Source organism: Odontesthes bonariensis, chromosome 18 (assembly GCF_027942865.1).
Source record: "Odontesthes bonariensis isolate fOdoBon6 chromosome 18, fOdoBon6.hap1, whole genome shotgun sequence".
Classification (NCBI taxonomy): Eukaryota; Metazoa; Chordata; class Actinopteri; order Atheriniformes; family Atherinopsidae; genus Odontesthes; species Odontesthes bonariensis.
Window position 1 is genome coordinate 11,350,682 of NC_134523.1, and position 26,581 is coordinate 11,377,262.

Here is a 26,581-nt window from a genome sequence, read left to right on the forward strand (position 1 = left end):
CTGTCACAAGGTTCCTTTTCAGTCAGACAGGCGTCATATTTGTTTTTAACTCAAAGGGCCTCAGGTCCTGCATTAAGAGACTGTCGATAGTTCGCGTAGGCCTGTTCATTGGTTTCGGGTCCACTCTGTCACCTGAAACAGCACATCGATTCAAATCCTCTGAAAATGTGCAGAAGCGGCGCAGCAGAGCTCCGAGCACGTGGTGAACGTCGCTTCACAAAACCCGAAGCCGACTTCTCTGGGAGAAGATGACAAATGTTTTCAGTTGTACACTACGTTTTCTTTAAAAACGCGTTTGGGTGTCTGTTTTTGAGCCGTAAACTTCTGTGTTTGAGGTTTTTTTTATTTTTATTTTTTTCGTTTTCCTCGAAAGTTGCCGTTTTCCAACATTTAGTGTTGGCTCCATGTTGTGTTTACTGTTAGATGTTTGCTTGTTTGTAAAATGCTGTTGTACTTTCCTTCTTTCGTGTTATGATTTTTTATTTTTTTACTCTGCTGGTGTTTTGCAACATGTGGACATGTTTGGGGTTTTCTATAGTGTCCACTGTAATTACCTTCGGTAGAATGTATACACCGACTTTTTTTTTTTTAAGCATGTTTTTCATCAGGCAGATGACACAACACCAATACCCAAACGCTTCTACCTCCTTTAATTGTCAAATAAATGAGAAAAAGGTCACCCCCCCCCCCCCCCCGCGCATTTACAGTAGCCTAAGTTCCCAATTAAATAGGAGTCAGCTGACTCCTAGGACTGAGGCAAGTTGTTGACTGAACTTCAGAGCTCTTCAACCAGTTTCCTTTTTCTCGGATGATGCCATTCCCTCCACGCTTTCATGCATCTAACTGTCTGGCATCACCGAGGCAGCCAGCAGACGGCAGAAGAAAGGAGGAAGTGGAAACATCAGCACTATCTCTACGGCAGAGGAGAGACTGGGTGGGAGAAAACACCGATGAGTGACGCGCACAATCACAACACAGACACACACAAACACGCACGCACACGCAGACAAACTCCGGACATCAACGCCGCTGTGGAAGAAGTGTCCTCGCCTCGACAGGTTTGTGGAAGCGTGTTTCCCTCTTTTGCTGAAATTCAGCTTCACCGTCGTTTGCGTTCCGGTGTCAAATGTTGGGGAGTCGCGGAGGTTTTTTTTTTATTGGGAAGGGGGGGTTCTTCGCGCTTTGCCTCAGCGAGCGTTTGTGTCGGTTCCATTGTAGCGGAATTATACGGTTTCCCTTCGCGTGCTCTTCCTCCAGCCTCCCGTCTCCTGGCGTTACTTTTTGAAGTGGCGGCTCTGGGCGCTGCTCTTTCATTGACAGACATGTTCTCATGAACGCGTTGCACAGATGCACGCCGAACTGCGGTGAATGCGTTAAAGTGGCCGCGGTTCTCCTAGCCTGGTTAGTTCTGGATCCTGAAACAAGTGCACAGTAACGCTTCTAGGTGTGTGTGTGTGTGTGTGTGTGTGTGTGTGTGTGTGTGTGTGCGTGCAGCTGATTATGCGCCGACGGAGCTGGTGTTGCCGCTTCCCGGCTTGTTTGCCGAAATGCGACGCTGTTCGCTTGGCCGAAGAAGTAGAGATGCGCATGCAGATGCCTCTGCTAAGCCCCACTGCTAATTAAAGAGCCGCTTTAGTGGTTCCCAGTGTGCAACTGAAGCCCCTGCACACTGGCCACACCGCGGGCCTCTGATCAGGCCACATGAGAGTCCAAGTCCCCTCTTTCTCCCATGATAGTCGAGACAAAGATCTGCCGTTTCAGTCATGCTTTTTCACTTCCTCCTTTTCGAATGTCCGCATCAGGTGTTTCCACGGGTTTTTAATATGACTTCTAGTCATGTTGTTTGGGAAATTTGGTGGCAGGGGCGTTGCTAAGCGAGGTCCCCTGGGGCACGCAGCCGCCATTACTCAGATCACCTTTTTGAATACCTGCTGCACGCATGAAACTTGTGGTCTCAACTTCTTTTCCTTCACCTCCTCTTACTGCTGCTGTCATGCTGCTGCTGAACCCAAAGCAGCTGCCAGTGAGGGTAAACATGCAGGGAGATCTAATCTGTGGTGAAAAACTGTTGATCCACACCATCCGTTTGTTAAACTCTTGCACATTTTTCAATAGTTTCTGAAAACGCATTATGTATGATCTGAAAGTGAGCAAAGTGCCTTTCAAGCGTTTCAGTTCAGCTAGTTGCAAACTGAGTTTGTTTGTTATACCCGAATAAGACCATCAGGTTTATTTTTGAAACTGTATTTCTTTACTAACTGTTGTATTTTAGTTCCTTGATCTGAAATTGTGCCTAGTCTCATCTTCCTCGTAAGCAGATTCTGCTTTACATGGATTGTGCCACTGCTATGCAGCAGCGGTGTGCATGTGTCCTATTTGGGGTTTGATGGTGTTGCTTCAATTTGGTGAAAAGCCTATTATTTTAGCACAAACTGTAGTTGTCAGGTTGCCACAGGAATATAGATGTTTTTGTGCTTGGTCCTGATTACAGATATGTGTTGCACACTGCTATTACTGCACCTGCTGAAATACAGGTTGGTAATTTAATTCAATTCAATTCAAAAATACTTTATTTATCCCAGAAGGAAATTAAATGTTGATGTAACTCAATTAAATCAAGGAGTTATATTATAGATGCTGATGGCTGTGGGCAGGAAAGATTTCCTGTAGCGGTCCGTTTTGCATCCAAACTGAAGAAGCCTTTGACTGAAGAGACTCTGTTTTCCGATAACAGTCTCATGGAAAGGATGTTCAGGGTTGTCCATAATTCTCTTGATTTTATGCAAAATCCTTCTTTGCATTATTGTCTCCAGAGGTTCCACAGTCGTCCCCAGAACAGAACCAGCTTTCTTTATCAGGTTGTTGAGTCTTTTTAGGTCCCTGGTTCTGATGCTGCTGCCCCAACAGATGACGCAAGAGGAAATGACGCTCTCAACAACAGACTTGTAGAAGATCTGCAACATCTTGCTGCAAACCTTGAAGGACCATAGCTTCCTCAAGAAGTACAGTCTGCTCTGTCCTTTCTTGTAGATGGCTTCACTGTTGTGTCTCCAGTCCAGTCTGTTGTCCACATGAACACCAAGGTATTTATATTCCTCAACCACCTCCACTTCTTCTCCCATGATGGAAACAGGGTTTGATCTGACCCTGTTTCTCCTGAAATCTACAATCATCTCCTTTGTTTTGTTAACATTCAAGATGAGATGATTGTTCCCACACCATGCCACAAAGCGGTCCACCAGCTCTCTGTACTCAGCTTCTTGTCCATCTCTGATACGCCCGACAACTGCAGAGTCATCTGAATATTTCTGTAGATGACAGGAGTCTGACTTGTACTGGAAGTCTGAAGTGTACAGAGTGAAAAGGAATGGTGAGAGTACAGTCCCCTGTGGTGCTCCTGTGCTGCTGATCACCTGGTTAGACACACAATTCTTCAGTCTGACAAACTGTGGTCTGTTTGTCAGGTAGTCATTAATCCAGGGGATTGTTGAGTCTTCTGGAGTTTCAGACGAAGCAGATCAGGCTGAATTGTGTTAAATGCACTGGAGAAATCAAAGAACATGATCCTCACAGTGCTGCCTGCTTTGTCCAGATGACAGTGGGTTTGTTGAAGCAGGTGTATGATAGCGTCTTCAACTCCAACTCCATGGCGATAAGCAAACTGCAGGGGGTCCTGATATGTGCTGGTTTGCTTACACAGGTGGGTCAACAGGAGTCTCTCCAGGACCTTCATGATGTGGGATGTCAGGGCAACAGGTCTGTAGTCATTGATGACTGAAGGGTGGGTTTTCTTTGGTACCGGAACCAGACAGGATGTCTTCCACAACAGTGGTACCTTCTCATGGGTCAAGCTAAGGTTGAAAAGGTGTTGCAGAATCCCACAGAGCTGCTCTGCACAGGCCTTCAGGACTCGGGGGCTGACACCATCTGGACCTGCAGCCTTGTTCCGGTTCAGTCTCTCCAACTGCCTTTTCACCTGACTTCTAGAAACAGAAAAGTGGGAGGGGGAGGCAAAGGGGACAGCAGCATCTCTTGATTTGGTTGAAGACAAACTAGTGGAAGCAGAAGAATCCATGACTGAGGTGGAGGTGGAGATGTTACAGGAAAGCTGTGGGTCAGAGGAGGGTGGGATGTCTCTTTGGCTGGGAACAGGAGGGGAGGATGGTGAGCTTGTTCCTGAACTGAACCTGTTGAAGAATGTGTTCAGCTCATTTGCTCTGTCCAGACTTCCATCCATCCGATCCTCCCTCTGCTTGAGGCCTGTGATCTTCTTCATTCCTGACCACGCATCTCTGATATTGTTCCTCTGCAGTTTACTCTCAAGCTTCTTTCTATACACCTCCTTGCTCTCTCTGATCTTGACTTTGAGCTGCTTCTGTATACTCCTCAGTAACTCCCTGTCTCGCTCCCTAAAGGCTCTTTTTTTCTTGTTCAATAGTTCCTTTAGATCACTGGTGATCCAGGGTTTGTTATTAGGGAAACATCTCACTGTTCTGGTGGGGATGGTGTTGTCCACACAGAAGTTTATATAGTCAGTCACACACTCAGTCATGGGATTAATGTCCTCTCCATGTGGCTTACAAAGAGAAATCCAATCGGTTGCATCAAAACAACCCTGTAAGGCTTCTTCAGCTTCCTGTGACCACTTTCTAACAGTCCTTTTTGTGACAGGTAGTCTCTGGACAAGGGGTTTATATGCTGAACAGAGAAAAACAAGGTTGTGATCTGATTTACCCAGGGGAGGTCTTGATTTGGAAATGTATGAATCCTTGACATTTGTGTAAAACAAATCCAATGTCTTGTTTTCTCTGGTAGACCAGCTGACAAACTGTTGAAAAGTTGGCAGTGTAGCAGAGAGTGAGGCATGATTAAAATCACCAGATATTGCCACAAAAGAATTGGGGTGTTGTGTCTGTATCTTAGCAACAACGGAACTGATGACATCACATGCAGTGTCGGCAACAGCTGATAATAGTTTTAACTGTTTATAAAACTTTGTTGGTATCTGTTAAGTTATTTAAACATTGATTTGGCCAAAAAACTCAAGTGATCTCCATATATATTTCAATTATGGGACATAATCCACTTCTTGAATTTCATGTTTGTGCATTGACTGGTGAAAGGAAAATGTTAATTGCTCAGGTTCCCATAATTAAGGAATTACTCTCAGCATGTTGAATTTAGCTGTAATCATTTTGTTATCTTTTATTCACAAAAACCCTCAATCATAGCAAAGACGAACGAAGTGGAGTGACATTCCAAATTCCCCATTTTGTGAGAGCGCACACGGAGTCTGAGAAGGAAAACTTGGCTTAAGCAAAGGTTGAGAACCATCGCTGTGAAACTCATTGTATCTCATGGGAGTTTTAGGTTTTGTGGAGCCGAGTAACAAAGAGAAAGCCTGGTCGTTTGAACTCTTAAAAAGGCGGGGATGCTGTGAAAAATGCAAATAAAATCAGCATGCAATGAAAAGAAAAATCTAATAAGCCAATATTTCATACACAGTAGACCATAGGGAACATATCAAATGTTGAAAGTTAGATGTTTTGCTATTTCATGCAAAATGTTAGTTCATCTTAGGTCACAGCAGCGAACTGTGGAGACCAGTTGCTGGACCTTAGGGTGAAGAATCTTGTCTGATATAGGATTCTGGCTGCGCAACAGTCCTGGGTTGTCTTTGTCGTATTTTGGATTTCAGTTGGTGAAAGGTTTGGACTGCAGGCAGGCGAGTCCAGCACCCGGCCTCTTCTGCTACAAAGCCACGTTGTTCTAATGTGGTTTGGCATTATCTTGCTGAAATGTACAAGGCCTTCCTTGAAAAAAGGAAGCTGGATGAGAGCATATTTTGCTCTTAAGCCTTATTTACCTTTCAGTATTAATGGTGGTTTTCCCAAATGCCAAGTTACTAATTCCATAGGCACTAATTCATCCCTGTACCAAAAGCTGGATGCCCCCTCTCTTCTTTAATCCAGAAGACATGGCCCCCATGACTTTGAAAAAAAATTCAGATTGTGATTAATCTGACCACAGAACAATGGTTTCAGGATCATGTTCTCATATGGCTTCTTCTTTGCATGATCGAGCTTTAACCTGAACTTGTTGATGACTCTATTAACTGTGTTCACAGACAATGATTTCTTAAATTGTTACTGAGCCTATACAGTGATTTTCATGACACAATCATCTGTTTTTAATGGAGTGCTGCTTGCGGGGCCCGAGGATTACACACAGTCAGTATAGTTATTCTGTCCATGTTCCTTGCACACAGAGATATCTCAAGATTCTCTGAATGTTTTGCTGATATTATGGACCGTAAATGATGGAATATTTAGTCCTCGTCATATTACCTTGTGGAACTGAATTGCTCCACAATTTGTGAAGCACTTTTTTGCAGATCACTCAACCTGTGCCTGTCTTTACTTCTGAGAGACTCTTCCTCTCTAAGGTGCCCCTTTTTATGCCCATTTATGTTACTGACCTATTGCCAGTTAAACCAATTAGCTGCAGTATGTTCTTCCTGCATTTGTCCGTTAAATAGTGAAATGTCTCACTTTCAACATGTTGCTTTGCTATGTTCCAACTTTTTGTGGTGCTGCTTTTGTAGACAGAAATCACAACAATTTAAAAAACACAACATTGAAAGAAATTTCAGCAAATGGAGCAAATTCTTTCTTTCTTTTTTTTTCTTTTCCTGTCATTGGTTGTCGGGTTGTGTTAGATGTATTTTTAAGTTGTGCTTTTGTGGAATGTGGTTATGTTTGGTCAAATGTTGTGGTTGGGATTTTGATGATTGTACCTCAGTGCAAAGTTTTGGGATACATATGAATGGCTGGCCGTGGTTTAGAGACTGATTTTTGGTTTAAAATGCGTGTGTCAGTGTTCATTCTGGTGAAAGAGCCCCTTGCTGAAGATCATTCTCCCAGAGAACAGGTATGCGAAGTTTACTGTGTGCTCAGCTCCGGCCAGTAGCTGTCCAACTTCAAGAGTGAAGCGTGCCAGAGGAATCCTGTTTCAGTTTAACAGCCACCTGAGGGAACTATATGTAAAAAAGAATGCTCACCCATGCAAAAACAAGGTTTATTAGCCGTAGCAAAGCTCCGTTTCTTGTTAGCTGGTTCGTCCAAATAAATATTTCTTTACCTCTTAGGGGTCCTAATATCCAGCAGTGTAAATGGGGTGTTGCAGCACAAGAGTAAAAGAAAAAACAGAAATATGAAATATAGCAGCGTTAAATCGCACCATATGTTATTGGCCAAATAGATGGATGGAACTGAACTTGAGTGCTTTGGTCTTTTGTTTTCGACACTTGAGTATAATCCACCAAATGTGACTCGTGGAAAGAGCTGGAGACGGAGTGGTGGCATAGTTTTTGGGGGAAGATTTGTGCCCGTCTTTGCCTAATGAGTAGCAACACATGTTAGATCATGGTGTGTATCTGTTTGACACTGCCTACTGTTTGGCATCCTCTCACCACCTCCTGAAGTGCAACCATGCCAATTTCTTATGCCTCTCATCCGACAGCCCTCCGCCCTTGCAGGTTGTTATCTGTCTCTCATTAGTAAACTCTCTTACTAATGTACTCTCTATCCCCATTTCTGGCACTCTTTTCTCATTTGCTCATCCCTTTATTTCCGCTTTCTCTCTCTGTCTTGTTGCTCCCTGAGGGAATTTGAGGTATGTAAATTGTTTTCTCCTTGATGTATGCCCAGCCTGTTATCTGTCCATCTTAATGAACTCATTTCCCCCCATTTTCATCGTAAAGCAGGATTGCAATGTTAAAATGATGACAAAAGGCTTCATAAAGTTGACATCTTCAATGTCTTTTCGGCAGCCACAGAATTTCTTTCAGGAAAAAAAAAGCTCAGCCTTAATATAATCTCCTGGTATCCTCACTTGCAGTATACACTGGCTCCTGTCGCTTTGTAGCTTGAGGGAAGATTAATTTGCAGTTCCAAATTAGATGAATGTTGCCTTGCATAATTGCTCCCAGTGGTAAGAAGTTAATTAAAACAGTTTGTAGGTACTAAAGGTGCGATGGGAAGGTGCTAGACAGCCAAGCAGTCATGGGTAGGTGAGAAGAGATCTCATAGGTACCGCTGCCATGTTCTGCTCCTCTGTTTGCTTCAGGCCTCATTCAGAGCCAGGTAAGTCTTTGACATGAAAAAAGAAAAAACGTTAATAGGGAAAACCAATTGGAAAAACACACCCTATTATTACAAACTGTGATCTCTGAGCAGTTGCAAAAGGCATAATCATAAATACATTTCAACATTTCTAGCCCGCGCCTCTTTGACATGTCCATCCAGAGTATAAGTCCATTTGAGCAGAGAGCATCCAGGGGCGAGTTTTTCCAGCAGCCCTGGATGACCCAGAAACTGATATGGATCCCTCTGTGTGCTTGCCCTAGCTGCTGCATTCCAGCTGTGGTGCTGCTGCAGAGCTCAGTAAATACTGTGCGAGAGGTTACCAGCCCTGTAACAGTGTACGTCTGTGTTTGTGGTATTTTGGATCTCCCAGCTAAGAGCCTCTCGGGCTTGGGGGGCCTTCTGACCTTGCGTGATAGAAGGTTAGACAGCCTCTCGGACCAACAAGTGTATCTTTCCAAAGCTCTGTGAGAGGTTTGAGATGTCTTGGAGGCCAGTAGTTTGTACAGAGGACCCAGCTGTAAAGTCGGCATTAGGGTCCGCTAGACTGTATCGGCTGCTTGTTAGATTGTGCATTTGTGTTGTGAGGGTTGATGTCACACAGCGTGTGATTTATGGAACGTGTGCACATGTGCTGTGGAGAGTTGCAGAAATTCAGTGCTGTGTTGCCGTCTCAGTTTTTATTATTTTTCTAACACTTGCTTGCGTCATTTCCACAGTAGCTGTGTGCTGACGTGTGAGTATGGCTAAAGTGGTAAACCTAGGTTTTCTATAGCCGTAACCCAATTACAGCCTTTCCCCTGTGTGTCTGTGCGTTTACAGTATGTGTGAGTCCTTTGAGTGCTGTGCAATACTATGGGTCATTGCTTGATCTCCGTGTTGCTGTCCACATACAGACAGTTGCTTTCACGCTTCCTTGCATGTCCATTACATCAATATCTCCATCCATACACCAACAGTTTTCATCCATTCAACCTAGTCACCTGTTTTTGTTGGTCCATAAAAATACGAGCTAGAAATGCTCAATCAAGCACACCCGGTGTCACTGGGTCCTTCCAAATTTCTCTGTGGCTAGCAAGGGGTAAGAAGTGTGAGTGTAAATCTATTTTGTCTGATGTAAACTCGGGAAAGAGGAACCCCACTGATTTCAAATATCAAAGTTTTCTGGGGAGTAGAAGGGAAAATAAGTTGTGTGAACAACAGCGTTTTGTGGCTTCAGAGGGAGCTGCAGGAGATCTGATAGACTGATGTTAATCGAGGCAGGCTGGTTTGAATACTCCAAAACTAAAATGTGAAGGGGCTTTGGACCTCCCCAGCTTCAGGTTAGTGGCTTGATGCCTACGTCAAGGTCTTCCATAATTACTGTTCAAACCTTTTCATCATGGACAGTGTAAGTGCTTGTTTTCGGATTGGAAAATTAAAAGTATGGTTGATGGAAATGTGTTTAAGCTTTTGCTAAATTGACTTTGACAAGCTTTGTAAAGAGTCCATTAGGAGTCTGATCGTATCCCAGGGTGCAATAGTGAGGTGCTGTTCTAACAGCAGCCACCAAAGATTTCAAATATTGTCCCTTTTACCTCCAGTGCTGAGTGTTTTAGACTGCGAGATTAAGGGATTAGTTTGAAAGGTAGCAAAGACCTCAAACATTCTCAAGTTTTAAGGGATTTCCCCCCTGTGAGATCAACAGGTGCTGCAGAGCTCTGTGACGGACAAAAGGAGCTCTTGTCTCTTTTTGCTAATGCTCTAGACTTTGCTTGAAATAATTATTTATAATATAATAATTAATTATTTAGATAATTTGAATTATCCTGGTCTTCATTTGATTGTCTTAAATGGATTTTGGTCAGGAATTGTCATTCTGGTGTCCTAGAATGTGTCGATTCCTCTGGGGTAACTATTTGGAAATTGGCAAGCATTTTCAAATAATATTTTGCAGATGGTCCCTGCGTCGCCTCCCTTCGGAGGTTTTTCAGGCATGTCCAGCTGGGAGGAAGCCCCGCTTTGGGATGTCCCAGGAAGAGCTGAAGAGTGTTGCTGGGAGCGGGACCTCTGGGTCAGCCTCCAGGGCTTGTTGCCTCTGCAACTTGGTCTTGGATAAGTGAAGGGAGATGAATGATTGAAGAATCTACTTATCAAATCAAACGTGGAGTGACATTTAAATATTTGCTTGTATAAAAGCATGAGCAATGCCGCAAGTTGGTATTGGAGATGCCACCGTTGACTTTCTTCACGCCAAAAGCCCATCTACAGCGGAAAGTACAGGACGATTATTAAACGGAACATTTGTCTCTTGACCATCATCTGATTAATCCAAGCCTGGATACATAGGTTTTATTTGGATTGTGAGCTCACAACTTTATAGTTGGCAACAACTGAATTGTAAAAAGTTGCCAGACCAAAAGATAAGTCATGTGTATTTCCACCACAGAGTGTTCAACCTCCCCATACGGACTTATAGGGACTGTTAAAATGGAAACAATGCTTTATGTGATTTATCTTGGTGCCCGTGTACACTAAAAAACTAACATGAGCCAAATAATTTTGCAACTGCTGTAGAATCTGCAGTGAGACTGTGTGGATATTGGCTGAGAGGTTATGTGTTATAGGAACCATAATACAGAAGCAAACAGCTATTTGACACATAGAGTAGCGCTTTATTATTATTATTTTCTTTGTTCAAAGTGAGTGCAGTCGCTCGGTTTGTGTTGTGCCAGCAGGGATGACTGCATTCATGTAAAGGCATGGATGACTCTGCCTTGCAGTTTGGCAGGCAAATGTCCGATTTTTCTCATCTGAATTACCTTTCTTTGGCTAAAAAGCCTCTCCCAAAAGTAGACGGCAAACCCTGCTTTGGTTCTCTCTTTATCTGGTTCTCCCTTTTATTTGTCTAACAGGTTTGGAGTCTCAGTTGATTTTATGTTTTGGTAATAGAATGAATCCTTTAACATTTAGTGTACTTTTTGCAGAGACATAAAGGGAAAATAAAATGCAGTGCTCAGTTAGCAAAATGTGTACCTCCGTGCCTTTTTTGTCTTCTTTTTTTTTTAATAACAAATTCTGATGAGGATGTTGCCTCAACAAAAACGCCACTACAAAAACGCAAACACAACATTTCTGCTGTCCCACCTGCTGCTTGAGGCTACTGTGAGCTTGTTCAACTCAACTTGTTTCTGTTAATTGGAGGGCAGAGTTTGGGCAAGAGCTGCAATGGCGCATATCTAAATGCACTATACAACTACGGATAGGCTGAGATAAATTTTTGAACCTATTCTGTGACAACGCATTGCTTTGTGGTGGGATTTTGCCACAGCAGGGTTTTCCATTCGTCTAGTCAAGGATACCTCTAGAGAGAGGAGATTGAGGAGGAGGAACGCGCTTCTCACAACATGCCAAGGTCACCGGCTCATTGTTCCCTCTTGATAGGGAACTGCAAGCCTTGGATTGATGGTGTGTTACATTATGCTGAAGCTGCTTGCAAGTCTCTGAATAAGTCAAAACACAGAAGGACACACAAACTCTGATATATCCTGATATATCTGATATAACTCTGATATATCCTTTTTGGCTCTTACTCTTTTCCCTTATTCATTTCTTTCTTTAAATCTTATCATTACTGATCAAGCTTCAACTTCATGCTCTCACTGGAGCTCTCCATTTAAACAACTCTGCATGCACATATTGCCCATTTTCTGATATTCACTGCCCACACACTTGCCACTAGCGGCAGCAACGTTAGTCAGGGCATCTGGGATAAAAACCGCTTGCTTGAAGCTCCATTGGTCGTCTCTCTCTCTTGTTGCCTCCATTAGGCTCAGCAGCCTGACGAGAGTATCTCTTGACTCGAACCAGCCAGTAAAAAGAAGCTGTAACCCCCCCCTTATAACCTGATGGTGCCAGACATCGCCTTGGAGGGCGGGTATTTTATCTGGAACACGATCACTGCCTGGAGAAGACTTGTTTTGGGCCTATCAAAACCTTACTCGGTGGGGTGTTGAGCTTTGACCGTCAAAGAACAACAGGTCAGCAGGTGAAACTCTTTGAGAAAATGAACTGAACTGGCTCATGTTTTCTTTACCCGGAGCACGGAGAGGTTTTTCCAACTTGCCCTTATCTTTGCTTGAGCCGTGGTATTTATTTTCTGTCAGTACTGTTTGTGGTCATGAAAAAAATGGTTTAAAATGTGTTTCTTTTAATTTCCCAGGCTTTTAATGCTTATCCTAAATACAAACCCTCCATCCAACCTTTGTTACCTTTTTATGAGGTTGAAAACGGCATGTTGTTTGTATTTCTGCTTGTTCGTTTCTCTGCTGAATCAACCCATCAGTGTGGAAATAAGAGAACTGGTATGTGAGGAGACGGCTTTACTTGGGTAGCAACAGAGATTTCATCTCTTTATTGCACTTATCAGTGTTTTTGCTTCTTGTCATTCTAGCCAGCGATGTTGATACGGTGAGGTATACAGGTTTTTCCTGCCATGTGAGACTAAACATCAGTGATTGTTTTGGCTTTCTCAAACTCAGTTGAAGGATAGTGTTGAACTCTGTCGTTTGTGGCCAGAGTAGATTTTACCATCTGTGAGCCACCTGCTGTACCTCGTGTCACCCTGGCTGGTCTGCGCTGGCCACGCATCAGAGTTTTCCCATTTCCTGTGGACGTTGCACAATGTCAGAGCACCTAACTCTTATCTTATTCCCTCCAGTGTTGAAATTAAGAATAACATGGGTACAGCTCAGCTCCGTTGGGCTCAGCGTGGCTATCTATTGAGAGAAGAGGGTTATTGTAATGGCAGACAAGCAGGGTTTAATGTTGCCTTCGGGGCTTGTTGCTGTGTCTGTCCTTTTGTTGTCTGGAGGGGAGGCTTAGCTCCCTCAGTTTGTATTTGTGTGTGTGTCTGACTTGTTTGGCTGCATTTTTCAGCACAGCCAGCGCAGCACAAGAAAGGCACAGGAAATACCATGAGAAGCTTTATAATAATGGGACAGCTACCGGATGCAGGACCCTCTCTGAACATGCTGAGAGTTTGTTACATTGAGTTTTTTTTTTTTTTTTGATGGGTTTGCACTAATATAGATTTTAGCATAAGTGATAGATATACCTCTTCTGAACTGTGGGTGGAAGGTGAGCCACTTCCTGCCAGTGTCTGCGTATGAACAAATTCATTTCCTGTTGACAGCACGTGAAGGCCTAAAGATCAAGAGGTGTAGGCCGAACCCACTGTAATGTGATAAGATGTTAATGTTTTTTAGTGAGAATTTCAGGGCAGGCCGGAAAATGAAAGATTTTTCTGTGACCATGTAATCAGCAAATTGATGTATGAGGGGGTCCGATACGCACAGATTACATAATTCCAATGACATCCTACCCTCAGCAATGAAGGCCTGGCCTGAGGAATGCCCACCACTGCTGTTTTCGTTTCCCCCTTTTCTTCCCCTTTTTCTCTGCTGCACATAAATGTGGCTTCTATGTAATTAACCCATAAAAGGAAAAAAAAATTAAGGTCTTTGACTCATCTGCCACAGTCCAAAAATAGCCAGACTTCAGCCTCCTTTCAACTTGTGCTGCCTCTGTCCCACAAGTCCCCACCCACAATTTTACTCTGTAACTTGACAATAATACAGCAGCCACAAGCAAAGGCCGAGTGAGTGACTTTAACTTGGCATACAGAAGGGAGAAAATGTTTTTAGCAGTGGCCAGTCACCACACTGCTAGGGTGGAGGAGAGCTGGCACCGACTTATGACTGACCAGGCGAGGCTAAGGCCTTTGGGTGGGTAAGGCATGGGAGGGGAGGGCGTGGGTGTAGCATATGTTTTGAAGAAAAAAAAACACGGGGCATAAATAAATAATAGGGATGCAGCAGAGAGTTGGAAGCTGAGAGCAGAGATTAGGGTTAACAAATTAAAGGGTGAGACCCAAAGACGGGGCATCTGTCAGGAGAGGGGAGGGCACTGTGGTGAGCGGGTGTAGTATGCGTGACGTGGAGGTTGGGTCCATAAACCGAGCAGGCAGGAGCAAAAGAACAAGCATCTCTGTGACACTACTCAAAAAGGCAAGAAAAACAGCATTACATGGAAAATATGTTGAAAACCAGCCCCACCATATCATTCACAGCACGCATGAGCTCATGTGTTGTGGCTGTGTGCACCAGGGTGGGACTGATGAGCCTTTGGTTGTTGGTGAATAACACTGTGCCTCAAACAGTGCAGTCGGTCAGTCATGCAGTGTGGCAGATTGGCAAAGAGCACACAGCAGGGAGGAGAGCAGTGTTTTGGTGCAGCCAGGTCCTAAAGCCACCCAGGACATGTGTGCCGGTGGCCATGTCTGCATGTATGTGTGCATGAAGAATTAAGGGTTTGTTGACATGTAGCCTCGGCTGGGGGGGGAAGGAGGGTTGCTGTGGGAAGGGACGGAGAGACAGCTGGCTGGCCAAAGGCTGCGTGTAACGAGGAGTGTGTGTGACAGCCACAGTGACTCCTTTGTTCCCACTCACTTGTGCCAGTCACAGCGAGTAGATGGTTGATCTGTGAAGTGACTGAATCCTTTCATTGCACCTCGACTAGATACACAGTCCGGCTTTACGCTAGATCTCTCCTCAGCCTGCATGTGTTTGCGTGACTCTGTGGCAAAGAGAGTCTGCAATGGCAGCAGAAGGTTTCCAGCACAGAGCCTATAACCATCTTCAATAATGTCAGTGCTCCCGTAGAGCACTTATTACGCTTGTGATGATAGTCATCAGTGCTAACATAACTGTAGCACCAATAGTCTGCTTGCTATGGTGAGGCAATGAGTGCTGTTGTGTAGCTGTGTGGTCCCCAGAGGTATATGGCTTAATCCCAGGGCTGTCAGCTGTTTTCTACACAATTTTACTCCTTACACAGGAGCTGTCTATTGATATGTGCACGTGCCACCTACTGTTTGAAAGCGGAGATTTGTGCAATTTGATTTATGCAAAGTATTTTACAATTGTGTTACCACAACAAGAGTTTAATTGTTTCGTTGTTGTGCCTCATCTTTCACATATTCTCTCGTAATGAGTCCCATCTGTTTCAAAATCTCTTTTGAAATGGACCAAAATGAAGTATTTCTCTCATCTGGTTCTAGAGTTTATCTCAATTTGCTTTGGGTATACCACAGACGTGCATCTCTGTTTTCATCTGTCCTTTGTGACTTCCTGAGAAAATGATGTTACCCTGTGAATTGAGTTTCTAAAGGTGTGAGATCACCTGAGACCCCTTATACGACCCCCCTTTTTTTAGACCTGCTTGTTGTGTGTGGCTACGTTGGCATTTTTTCCCACTGCACATTGACTTTCTTCTTCAGATTACCAGTAATTTTTAAAGAATGGATGGTGGACGTGCTTCATAACTCATTACTTTCCACTAATAAAAGCTGTTGTATCTTTTTCTCTGAAAGCTTAACTCCAAAGCTTCCCCTCTCCCACACCACAATTTAGTTTTTAAATCCTTTTAAATAAGCCTTTTCAGTGCTTGACTTCTTCTTCGGAGCATCTGAACTATTTAGTTCAAGTAGGACATGTAAAAATAGCTATGAATCAATCCCAAATGTTCTCGTGCACATCTCGATCTAGGCTAGCACAACCCAACAGGGGATAGAGCGTTCAAAGATGGGCAGAATGACTGGCAGACTGGCACTTTAGTGGAGGGCATGTTCATTAAAAACATGACTAGTGGCAGCAGTTAGGGCCTTGACACATTTTAAAGCCATTAAAGAGGCAGCGGAGGATTATAATTTGTTGAGTTATGATGATGATGATTCGACCTTTTGGTTATTACATGCCTCAGTAAAGATAATCCTCTGAACTATTGAATTTAGCTAAGACCATGTTTCCATTAAGAGATGTATATGTTGGGTACAGCATTGCTATAAGCAGTTCATGGTAGAGCAAATTATTGATTGCACTGAAATGTCACAAATGATTAAGAGTAATTCTGCAGCAAACCTATTCAACTGTTTTTTTTGGGTTGCTTTTACAAATTTAAGCCACCCTTACTCTGATTGGATTAAAAAAACCTATGGCTCTTAATTAGCATCAGTTTACTTTAGAAATGCTGGGAATTTAGTTAATGAACCAATATTAGTCTGTCAGAGATGTATTGGTATATTTTCTGTAATATGTCCCCCATATTACAGGGGGGGTGTCACATAGTTTGTCCAAAAAAAGCAGCTCAGACTGTACAACCATTGCTAGAACTGTAGCGCAAGTGCTGCATGAATTACAAGGCATTGTTTTAACTGTTTTTTTTTTTTTTTTTTGTTCCACCAGGCTGAATTCTGTCACGGGGCTGCCATTTTTGTTCGAGGTGCTCTCGAGGTTGTTAAGCTGTGTGCAGTTTGGCTAAAAAGTTGGTCAAAAATCTCTAGAAGAGAAGAATAAATGGAGATGGCGAAAGGGAGAAGAGCTGGACCATAATAATAATAATAAAAAAAAAAAGCATGGACCATTCACTTCCCAGCTGACTCTCTGCAAGGTCTCGGATCTAAGGCTGAAATTGCCTGGAAACTGGCTCGTCTCTGACTGGTAGAGGCTATTTTAATTGGCTGCATCTGTAAATAACTTTGTTCTGTAATGTGACCCTGATACATACATCAGATATTTGCACATGGCAAACTAGATTTTTTAGATTGAGTGAATTCATTTATTATTTTTTTTAAAGTTAAACATGCACAATTTCTCAACAGCTGTGTGTGAGATCTGCTAATTAACAAGCAATTGTTGTGACAGAAACTGATTCCCTGCTAAATTTGACCCCATCTGTTGGCTCAATTGATAAAGTAAACCAATTACAGCACTTTTAGATGCATTCAAGCTTGTGTTAATTTCATGGTTGTTATAATTGGTGAGTGTTATAATTTGCTATATTGTTTATAACAATTTACCATTATCTTGGAACTTTTAAAAGTAAATAGACGAGTTTATCATTCAATTATGTCGAGTAGAAATGGACTGAGACATGATTTTAGATGCTAGTCCCACAGCATGCGCATGAAAAGATGATCTTGATTGTCGACGCAGTACCTATAGTACTGCAAATCCCCTTATTGTTCAGGCCTCAAATAAAAAGAAATAATTAGTCAGAGATTCATGGGAAACTTTTCAGTGCAAACACTTGAGTTGAATATTTACCGGCTTCCTGTGTATACGACAGCGTGGCTCTCCCTGATATGATAAGAGGAAAACAATCTTGATTGTGTATGTTTGTCTAAATGCTGAACCAAATGAAAGTCTGGCTCTGGTGGCTCAGCAATTATGTGTAGAGGAAATTCCCTGACCCGAGATGCCCAATACTTCACATCCTATTTAACTCAGTGGAGCACATGCCACCCCTGCCAGTGATGTGAGCAGAGGGATTTAAGCTCTTATAGTATAACAAAGCAGATCTGAAAAGTCTTCTGATCATCAGCTTAACAGTAACCTTTTAGTTTTAAAAAGTGTAATGCTTTTCCCTGTGGGCTGTTTGTGTCTCATGTATATAATGGTCATAGTGGAATCCCTCAGATGTATCAGTTGAGTCAAAACTGTTATAAATCAGCTTTTGTACTTTTTTTTTCTCATCATCCACATAAAAAAACGTGCCCTCTTTCCCTCTTAGGCCAGATTTGTTGTGTTTAATGCTTAAAAGTTTGAGCGTTACTGTGCAAAAATAAAGCGATTATTAATTTTTTTTACACTGCCTACTGAAAAGGGGATGTTTCTGGGTTGTTCACCTGACTTTATTTAGCTTTTTGCTTTCCTCATAAAGACTTGCATGTGAGCTCTCTTACCACTGCCCTATGAGGGACTCGCCACGCTGGTAACCAGAACGTTTCGACCAACCAGAACTCAGAACTTTAACAGCCCGAGGCATTTTTATTTCCTAGAGCTGAAATATTTTTCCAGCCTTGGGTTTGCTGCATTTACACTGAGCTCTAAGGTTCAAGGTGGATTTGGCAAATTAAGTTTGCAGCAATGTGTTGCTCCACCCCATTTTAGATCAACGTACCTTTCTTATCACAGCCTCTGCGGCGTCTGTCGTCCACCAGTTATTAAAGCTTTTTTTTTTTTTTTTTTTTTTTTTTTTTTTTTTAACCATTCAATTCTTTTAAAAAAAGCAGTTTTTTAACATGTTATTACTATGATTTCACTGCTTTCTTGTCAAATTTGGACCACCATCTCATTTCGGAGTTACCAGTACTTGTCTTCATTCCATAGTACAATCACATGGAACTTCTTGCTGACTCCTTTCACTTTAAATCTGTTAATGTCACACATTTTCTTTCAAAGTTTTAAGTGTTTTTATTTGTGTTTTTTCGAGCTCAACTGCTGTCAGACAATCATAGATAATTGATCAAACGGTAACAACAATTTCAACTTTCTAACCTCTCTTTTATATCTAAGATTATTGAGAAAGTTGTATTTAACCAGCTCAACGACTTTCTGAATGAAAGTGGAAGTCTTGATAAGTTTCAATCAGGCTTCAGACGTCATCACAGCACTGAAACAGCTCTGGTCAAAGTGTTAAACGACATTAGGTTGAATACTGATTCTGGTAATGTTTCAGTCCTGGTTCTGTTGGACCTCAGCGCTGCGTTTGATACTGTAGATCACAGAATCCTGTTGCACAGGCTGGAAAACTGGGTTGGACTTTCTGGAGCGGTCCTTAACTGGTTCAGGTCCTACTTAGAAGGCCGGAGTTATTTTGTTACTATTGGCAGCTATGAATCTGAGCGAGTGGCCATGACTTGTGGAGTCCCCCAGGGGTCAATTCTTGGACCTCTTCTGTTTAACTTGTATATGCTCCCTTTGGGTCAGATATTGCAGAATTTAAACATCAATTATCACAGTTATGCAGACGATACACAACTTTATGTGTCTCTGTCACCGGACGACTGCAGCCCAGCAGACGTACTGTGTCAGTGTCTGGAGGAAGTAAACACCTGGATGAGAGATAATTTTCTACAATTAAATGAAGACAAAACTGAGATCATTCTGTTTGGTAGCAAAGAGAAGAGGGTCAGCGTTGGTAAATATCTTGAGACTCGGGACCTTATAATCACTGACCAAGTTGGTAACCTCGGAGTGTTGATAAACTCAGATCTGACTTTCAGCAGCCACATCAAAGCTGTCACCAAGGCAGCTTTTTACCACCTCAGAAATATCAACAGAATTAAAGGTTTCCTCTCCCAAAAAGACCAGGAGAAACTCATCCATGCATTCATCTCCAGTAGACTCGATTACTGTAACGCTCTTTTAACTGGACTTCCCAAAAAGAGCATTAAACATCTGCAGCTCATCCAGAACGCTGCTGCTGGAGTTTTAACCCGGACTAAGAGATCTGAACACATCACACCAGTGTTAAAATCTTTACACTGGCTTCCAGTCAGTCACAGAATAGATTTTAAAAGCCTGCTGATGGTTTACAAATCCCAGAATGGTTTAGGCCCAAAATACATCTGTGATATGTTCAGAGAATATAAACCCAGCAGAGCTCTTAGATCCAAGGACTCAGGTCAGCTGGTCCAGTCCAGAGTCCAAACTAAACATGGAGAAGCAGCATTTAGCTGTTATGCTGCAAATAAGTGGAACAAACTGCCAGTGGAGATTAAACTTTCACCAAATGTAGACATTTTTAAATCCAGGTTAAAAACATTTCTTTTCTCATGTGTCTATGCATGAAATATCTTTTAACTTATCTAGACTGTTGCCTGATTTTAAATTCATTTAAATGATTTTACTTGTTTCTCTTTATATTCTTTTATGTATTTTTAATGCTTCTTGCACTCCCTGCTGCAATGCTTTTATTTTATGTAAAGCACTTTGAACTGTTTGTACATGAAATGTGCTATACAAATAAATTTGATTTGATTTGATTTAAGGGCTCCAGAAAAAAAAAAACCTCTAAAATGTCCTGGTTCCTGTGGTGGAAATACAGGTCATGTTACTAGAGGAGAAGCTTGTTGCTCTCCATGGTACCATCACCTAAATTTGTGGTTTTAATCATTTGTGCTCATTTCCCATTTAGCTGTGAGATCAGGTTGGCTATGAAATGTAAATCAAAACACTTACAGTAATCACCGTGCCTTTGCCATACTGTCCATACACCCAGACAATGCACAGTTCTCTTTTCTCTCTAAAATGAGTGAAACTAAGCCTTTAGCTCCAGCATTGTTCTTGCATAATCCCATCTGCTCTATTCTGAGACTTACGCTCGGGCCTGCTCTGCAGACTGCGCAACTCTTTTTTTCAGCTTCGTGGGATGCTCTGTTTACAAGAAACTTCCCACAGCACCTGCCTTCTTGTTTTCATTGAGCACACAGAGGCCGAGCCGGCATCATCTTCATTGTGAACAGCGATAATCCAGTGAAGACAGGAAATGTCTCTCAAGAGTAGTATTCAGTTTGCAGGGACGAGATCACAACTGTCTGTTTTCAGAATGACAAGCCCCACATAGGAGAGTTTCAATGGCAGACTTTGTCTGTTATGTCTGTCTTTTGCTCGTGTCTGGGTTGTGATTTTATCATTTTGAGGAAGTGGAATTTCAGGCTTTTTTTCGTAGAACTGAAGACATTTTCACTTGACCCTTCTCACTTGAATGGTCAGAGTGGAGGATTTTTCTTAGAACCAAGCAGAAAGCTGTTTGATTAAACAACTTCTTTTGTTGTTGTGGCAGAATTTGTATGGTCCAGAGCAGCAGGCCTATGGAAAAGGAGAGTTATTGATTTGCCTTGCAGGAATATGGTTTGATTAGTCACATACTGCGGCCATGGAACCGGATTTAGTCATAACTTAAGGTTTGCTCTGATGTCCTTTTTCTTTGTGAAGGCCCAACGTCATAATCTGAGCTATATCGGTATTTAAAAAAAAAAAACACTTTATGTTTATGCAGTTGTTTGCTTTTTCTGAAATTCACCCACTTGTACTGAGAGGGGGTGTAAGAGAGAAACTAGGATGGAAACTCGCTGTTCTGCGAGAGAAGTCAAGGTCACTTTATGATGGAGGCGTTTTCTGCTTGTGAATGAGGAACGCTGCACTGGTCCTTCCTTATGCTACAACGCCTTCCGACTCTATGTGCACACACACACACACACACACACTGATATACATACTGGCTTCACAGTTAGACAATGGGACTACAGACCTGTTTCCATGACTTCCTTCTCTAACCAACCAAAAAGCCCCATTTATTCCCGCCTCAGTCACATGACTTGGCAGGCTTTTTGTGTGGTCCCTACCATCCCCTCCATGCTTACCCACTCACACACACAGATAGGGGTCCAGGGAACTTTTTCAGGATGACTTGCTCCTTGAAGCGTGGCCCCAGAGGCTCCGATCATTGTCTGCAGCGATCACTCAGAGGGAAGCTCTTGTCAAACTATTTCCCACTTCTCCCCCCACTCTCTGCTGCTTTTGAAGCGCTGCACTTTGATGTTTTTCCGCATCACAAACTGTTGTGCCGTTGAAAACAAGACACACTTGTTGTGTTGCCTTTGAATCTCACAAGCCGGCTGCAGTTTCCAGCACCGTTTCATGGTACTGAGAGAGGGACTTTGGCTTATCTTTTGATTAAAAAGAAAAATAGTGGAAAGTTTCTTTGTCAGTTTGGTATCTTTCTGTATAATACCAGTGGTAATTTTAAAAGATAATGCTTTGATTTCTCTCTTGTAACCCACTTGTCTGCTAATTATATGAAAACACAAGTCTTCGATGTTACTCTGTGTTTATTCTATTTTTATTGTTTTTAACGTGCTACAGTACGAGAGATGATGATAATGCGGGTGACATGATGGTGAAAGAAACGAGCTTTAGAGGTGCAGGTACAATGATGTGTCCCTTGTTATGCTGAGCTCCATGCAACTTTAGATTCCATCTTTTTCCATATATTTTCGTAAACCTCCTTTTCTGTGCCTGCGTTTATTTGGGATTATTTCTTTTACATTTGAGAACCGTAGTTCTTGAGTTTCTGCAAGAAACACTTGGATGTGTTTCGTGGATGACAATTTTATCCATTACTTCCATTAGTTTTTTAGTATCATGGAGTCAAATTTCAGATTCCATTCCACTCTAAGTATTCAGCTCCTCTTGCTCGCTTTGTCCTAATAGATCAGTTATGTTGGTTTTACACCAAAGACCTCATAGGCCTGCAGCCAGAGAAGCCACTGGGACTTGGGACGCACATTGCATAGCTGACATTTTTATCTCCCAAACCCAAATCCCTTGTTGAGGTAATTGAAGGCTTGGAAATGGCTGTTATCAGCCTCAGAATTTAATCACCAGTCCAAAAGAGCCTTCTGGTGAGGATCAGAACTTGTGAGTGGTCCAGTGCGCTGGATTTCTTTATGGTATCATGTTTGCTTTTTTTTTTTTTTTTTTTCCCCACTGCTGCAAAAAACTCCCAAGTTTGTGGACATTGAATCAAACTGCATTTTCATAAGTCAGTCCTACTATCTCCTCCAGTTTAGCAGAAATGCAGAGTGGAGAGTGGGTGTCTGACCTAGATGGGCTGCTTCCAGAAGGGCAGAGAAGCCTGAGAGCACAAGGTCACACTGTCAGTGACTCACTAAGCCTATGCGTTCTCCCACTATGTCACACTCACGCTCACTCTTTTGCTCCCTAACTGACTAAAAGCACAAAAGGCTTCCAGGGTAAACACCTAATTGCGCACCTCATTTTGGTTTTAAAGCTCTCACTACCGACCTTGATGCTGACTGATATTGAGTTATGTAATGGGCGAGGATGGCATGTTATTTTTAAATCGAAAGAAGGCAAAAAAAAAAAGATTGTGTATGACAATGGCGCATGGCCTATTGTTTTTCAGTTACTGGGGGAGTGGAGGGAGAAAAAAAAAACAACGCTTTATAGTCACCTTATGCAACACTCTTGAATACACATGCGGGAAGCGCAGAGGATTAAAATATACACACTCGAGGGGGTATTTTAATGGCGCGGATAATGTTTCATAAGCACTTAGATATCCCAGAATATCGTGCGCTGAGATCGATTAGAGAGCAATGATGAGCCTCATTCATGAACAATGTGTCACCATGTTTGTCTGCTCACAGCTATTTGTAACCAGGCTGGAAGTTGGATGCTGCCAACACGAAATAAAATTAAGTTCAGTCACCAGTCATTAAAAAAAAATAAAAAAGACCTGATTGTCACTAGTGATGAGTACTGGCTAGATGTCAGATCAGACAGGAGCCCTTGGTTGTATTTATCAGTTTTTAGTTGAAGTTGTCACGTTGCAGCTCTCATTTAAGTCTGGCCAAATAACATATTGTCTGACGCTATTTATGGTCAGCCTGTGTCATCTTCTTAAAGAATAGTTTGAGATTTTGGTTTGGCATATGGTTGAGCTGAAGGTTGGTAGACTTAGTCACCACCTCAGGCTGAGCCAGGCCAGTTGTTTTTCTCCCCGTTTCCAGTTAGCGTCAGTTATTTACCACTCGGACTCGACTGTCATCATTCATTATGTGACTAACCGTACGTAGACATTCATGAGTGGCTCTCTGAAATCCACACATAGCCTTTTTTTTTATCTTTCCACTGCCCTGTCATGTGCACAATTTAGATATTAGTTTACATTTAGTCCACTTGCATTAAAGAGAAACAGGAAAAGCAAAATGTAGATCACTACATCTACATTTAGATGACTGAACTAAGTGTTTGACTGTAGCCATGAGCAGACAATGTGTGAGTAATTTACTCCCTTTGAAATGCCAGACTAACAAAACAAAATGTATAACATGTCCAAAGAAAATGGCAAGTAGGTAACAAACGGGGCCGTTATTGCCTCAGCACAGTCACACACAAGCTTACTCTATTTCTCATGGAGCCTGCATTGTGTTAATACAACTGTTAGATAAGAGAGGAGTCAGCAGCACATTAGCCTGTGTGACCACTTTCAGTCATTTTTTTTTATAGAATAATAACAGGATACTTGCACAGTCTGTGGGCAGAGAGATCCAAGTAAAACGATGTGCTTGACATTTCATGCAATAAGATACACCCAGGAGGGTTTGGTCCAATTAAGGAGCTGCTGCAGCCAGCAGGTTTTGTGCCCATTACCACCTGCTCTGTGTTTTCACTCCACCGCGGCTGTGTCCTCTTTGTTAAAGGTGGCATTTGGGTGACGTTGTTTTCAATTTCCAACTCTTCGATCTATTTTCTGAACAAAATAAAGGGGCAATGTTATGTTGCTAATGCATATACTTTCTTGGAAACTCATGAGGGTGTTTCCCATGAACTGCTTTGAACTGACATCCCTGTAATACAATCGGGCATTGTTACGCCTTGAGATTTGGTTTGCAGACTCAGCACATGCATGCATGAGCAAATGATGATGATGATGATGATGATGAAGGTCATCATTTGGCATCATTGACGAGATGTAATTCAGAGGAAAATCTTGGTCCGATGGGAGTGGTCTGCTTGTCGCATGCGGCCTTTGGTAATTTCATCATACGCTGTCTCTCTGAGTCTGAGAAGGAAGTCTGAGCTAAATAAGATTTACAAACAAGCAGGAATGCTGTCTCTCCTGTCCCGTTGAGCCTTCCGGCTCCTGGAATTATTTTTTTTTAACAAGGCGATTTGTGTCAGAGGAACTAATAGCATATCTTTGCTTCTGAGCCAGGCGCCTGTAGTTACCTCTACAGTTCCTGTTGTGTTTTTAGAGCCCGTGTTGCTTTGGAAAGCAGGGTATTATGTGGGCACACACCTACATGGGAGGCGTTTTGTAAGGTGATGTGCAGCTTGGAAACAAAAATATGACACAGCTCTCTGTTCTCCTCAGTGATTGTATCTCACACAGACCTCTGCATTTTGAATACCATGGATCATAACCACTGGAGTTTGATGATTACAAGTAAAGCTTGTTACCCCCTCTTAAGTGGAATAAATTTGGATGTGATTTTGAATAATAGATGATCCCCTGAGGTGTAGTGGAATTATCTCAGTCTGACATCCTCCGCTGCAAGCAGGCTGTGGGAATGTGCCCATTCATTTCGTGCTTAAATAAGAGAAAATCTGTGAACAAGGAAAATATGGTTATAAAACACCAATCATTCGACTGACATCAATATCTGCCTGACAGTTTTCAAAACTCACATTTGCATTTTATTCCTTCTGCCGAGACTTTATCAGGAGTTTTTCAGGGATGAGTGTAGCATACGCTCACGTTTCTGAAATACCATTACAGACAAAGAGTCATAATTCGGGGCCACGGTCAGAGCCACAGCTGAATGATGAGTTTCTCTTGAATAGTACAAATTAAAGAAACAATTATTTTGATTGTTGGTCAGGTTGTTGATCCACTGACCTCGGAATACTTTCCACTTTGTGACGATAGAAAGGTAACTCATTGTTTTTAATCCTGCTATTCTTCTCAAAAATAAGACTGAATGAGAAAAAGATGATCTCGATCTAGACTTTTTTGGTGTTTCTACAACACTGTCTGCTGCAGATGCGTTACATCATCACAGAGAGTCTGAACTTTTGCTGTTTTGCAGCTGCAGGAATGTAAAATTTTAATGGCCTGTAAATAAAACAGTCGATACCGAGCCACTGCTTCTCCCATATGCAAGATTTACTGTTTCAACAGTGTTGTTTTTTTTTTTTCCAGAGTCTTTGTTAGAGTTGCATTGATTAAATAAAGATAACTTTTTTTTTTCTCCTTTCAAACATTTCTTCAACACAACCAGCCTCCCATGCTTGAGTCTGGAAAGATCCTTGACTTCAGCAACAATCCCTCAAGAAAATCACTTGTTTTCAACCAGATGTACAGAGACTCAGTCCTTCCATGAACAGTTGTGTAAATGTATGACACATTAGAACTTACAATATTGTTCTGTTTAAAGGGTCGGTCGACCCCTTTTTGTCTCTAATAGCTATGAAGGGAATGTTCATTTACATTATTCATAGAGGTGAGGAAAAGTATTTTGATTTGCTGTCCATCTTTACACTCTGGTTTCCAACATACACAGTTGTTAATTAGTTAGCTTCTTTTTAAATATTTTAATAGAACATTAAAGTGAGCTTCCACCCCTCACACACTACTCTGCCTGAAGATTTCACCCTGGCTCTTAAAGGTTTGCAGCTTGATCCCTTTTTATATTTAACACCCACTGTGTGGTAAATTCTACTGACTAAATTTTGAATTATCTGCTTATGAAATGTTTAAATTCTTAGTATGTCCCGAGCGTTTTTTTTTTTCCCATCAAGATATGGCTAACTTTTGTTGAAGGGATTTTTCACAAAGTGCTATTTTTCTTTTCCATTTTGGTTTTAGTTGAGCATTAACAAATAATCATCCTTTTTTAAAAGTTGCAGGGATTCATTCATTTTCCATAGCTATTGGTTAAAATTCTACAAGTATGCCAGAATTATCAGTGAGGAGTTTGACTGTGTTTCAGGAACTGGCAGGACATTGGATTTTTGAGAACCTGG

General features: G+C 42.1%; 1 protein-coding gene across 3 annotated transcripts in view; it reads left to right on the forward strand.

Annotated features, from left to right (window-relative positions):
• Nucleotides 1-838: 838 nt before the first annotated feature.
• Nucleotides 839-26,581, forward strand: part of elmo1 (engulfment and cell motility 1 (ced-12 homolog, C. elegans)) — a 104,482-nt gene continuing 78,739 nt past the window's right edge. The window contains exons 1-2 of one of the 3 annotated variants that reach the window (XM_075450194.1): nucleotides 839-1,058; nucleotides 16,427-16,681. The gene's annotated coding sequence lies outside the window, so the exon portion shown is untranslated. The remainder of the gene's footprint in view (nucleotides 1,059-16,426; nucleotides 16,682-26,581) is intronic. The other 2 variants (XM_075450192.1, XM_075450195.1) reach the window with 2 other exon arrangements.